We start from the raw sequence: 2,300 nt of genomic DNA on the forward strand, positions 1-2,300 counted from the left end.
TCCCCTGTAGGACTTGAAGCCATAGGATCCCGCCTATCCTCTCTCTCAACGCTTTGAAACCTTCTCTCCAAAAATAAAGGGTATGTGTCATACTCTTCCTGACTCTTTTTAATCATAAACTCTCAAGCAGAGAAGTTACTTCCCTACAAAGGTCCCCTCATTTCCATTCCAGCAAATATCAACAATGCCTTCATGATGCGAAGCAGGTACAGGAGAGTGTTACCCTTTGTTGGTTCCTCTACCTGTTGAGGGATGAAATGATCATTAAGACAAATCCAGACAATTCACTGCTTCTCCGGCTCTATCATGTTCCAATTGTGGCAGCTTCTCTTGCCTTCATTATGTCACGAGCCAGAGCCCAAGACAGAGACAGTGCGGGAGACTGAGCTGGAGGCTGAAGAAGGAAGGGATCGGGGGCCCTTCCATAGAGCCGGAGGCTGAGACTGAGTCTGCGAAGCGACAAGCCGGCTGTCAGTCTGAGCCCTCAGAAAGGCAGGCCGGACCTCCTCCACTAACATCCCCATGAGGATTCTTGGACTTGGCTTGGGTGCCCTGCTGCGGCCTGAGACCGCCTGACAGAATGAAGCTAGGCCGAAGGTCACTTTGTAGCTTCCTCCTGCTGTTCCTCTGTGCTGCCCTGGGTCTCCTTTACTTTCACAACTGGAAACATCCACCCCCTAGAGCTTCCTCTGGCTTGTGGTCACCTCCTCCCAAGTCCTCCAAGCTCAAATACCCTAACCTGGTTCCAGAGCCTCGATATGCACACATTCCCTTTAGGCTCAAGGAGCAGGTTGTTGGGTTGCTGGCACAAAATACTTGCAGCTGTGTGGCCAGCAGAGGAGGGCTTGGCTTCTCTCTCCCATTCCAATGGCAGGTGCATGCATTTGACTTCACATCATCTTATGGACCTAAGGAGTTGCTGGCAGCCACAATTGCAAGAGATCGGGAATACCAAGCTTTCCAGGACAGGGTCCAGTCCCCAGCTGACCAGATACTCATTGCTCCAGCTAACACACCCCCTGCAGTACCCCCTGCAGGGTGTAGTGGTTCAGCCCCTAAAGACCATCTCGGTACCATGTCTGAGCCTACAAGAAGTGTACCAGGTAAACCTCTCAGCATCTCTTGGCACCGAAGTGTACCAGGTAAACCTCTCAGCATCTCTTGGCACCTGGAATGTGGCTGGGGAAGTGCAAGGAGTGACACTTTGAGGGGAGGGCCAGTTGGAACTCACTCTCACAAGCCCAGACTTAGATCGACTCAACAGACAGCTTCAGCTGGTCACTTACAGTATCCGGAGCTACCAGTCAGATACATCAGATACAGTCTGGTTCTCCACCAATGGCCACGAAGCTGTCTTCACTATCGGAATCAAGCATCCCCCCAGACCTCGGCTGTACCCACCGGGGCCACCTCCTGAGGAGCCAATCAGTGCTCTGGTCACCATCGCCACTAAGACCTTCCTTCGCTATGACCGCCTCCGAAACCTCATCGCCAGCATCCGGCGTTTCTACCCAACAGTCACCATGATCATCGCTGATGACAGTGAGAGACCAGAGCCAATCAAGGGCCCTCATATCGAGCACTACCTCATGCCCTTCGGAAAGGGATGGTTTGCAGGCCGAAATCTAGCTCTTTCCCAGGTGACCACAAAGTATGTGCTGTGGGTAGATGACGATTTCATCTTCACTGGATGGACGAAGCTGGAGAGGCTCGCGGATGTGTTGGAGCAAACATCTCTGGACTTGGTTGGGGGAGCAGTTCGGGAGATCTCAGGCTTCTCCACTACTTATCGACAATTGTTGAGCGTAGAACCTGGTGGCTCTGACTGGGGAGACTGCCTCACCCAAAGACGAGGCTTCCACCATAAGCTCCCGGGTTTCCCAGGTTGTGTGGTCACCGATGGGGTTGTCAACTTCTTCTTGGCTCGAGTGGACAAGATCCAAGAGATTGGCTTTGACCCGTGGGTGGCCCATTTGGAATTTTTCCTGGATGGACTTGGCTCCCTTCGGGTAGGCTCTTGTTCCAATGTCTTGGTGGATCATGCATCGAAGATGAAATTGCCATGGGCACCTTGGGGGACTGAGGCAGAGATTTATACCAAATACCGATATCCAAGGGTCACAGATGACCAGGTGGCCAAACACAAACTTCTCTTCTTCAAACATCACCTCCAATGCATGACCTCAGATTGATTGGCCCAGTAACCATAGAATGGCTGATGTGGTGGATATAGTGCCTACCTGACTGAACACTTGTGATAGTAATGGCAATTAAAGATTCCCCTGTATTGGCTTGGTTTT

General features: G+C 51.7%; 1 pseudogene; it reads left to right on the forward strand.

Annotated features, from left to right (window-relative positions):
• Positions 1 to 366: 366 nt before the first annotated feature.
• Positions 367 to 2,192, forward strand: LOC138158403 (beta-1,4 N-acetylgalactosaminyltransferase 1 pseudogene; annotated as a pseudogene).
• Positions 2,193 to 2,300: the final 108 nt, after the last annotated feature.

The sequence above is a fragment of the Petaurus breviceps genome, unplaced genomic scaffold, assembly GCF_028583685.1.
Source record: "Petaurus breviceps papuanus isolate PSGF00001 unplaced genomic scaffold, PetGlider_PUasm1.0 174, whole genome shotgun sequence".
In the NCBI taxonomy this organism is placed as follows: domain Eukaryota; kingdom Metazoa; phylum Chordata; class Mammalia; order Diprotodontia; family Petauridae; genus Petaurus; species Petaurus breviceps.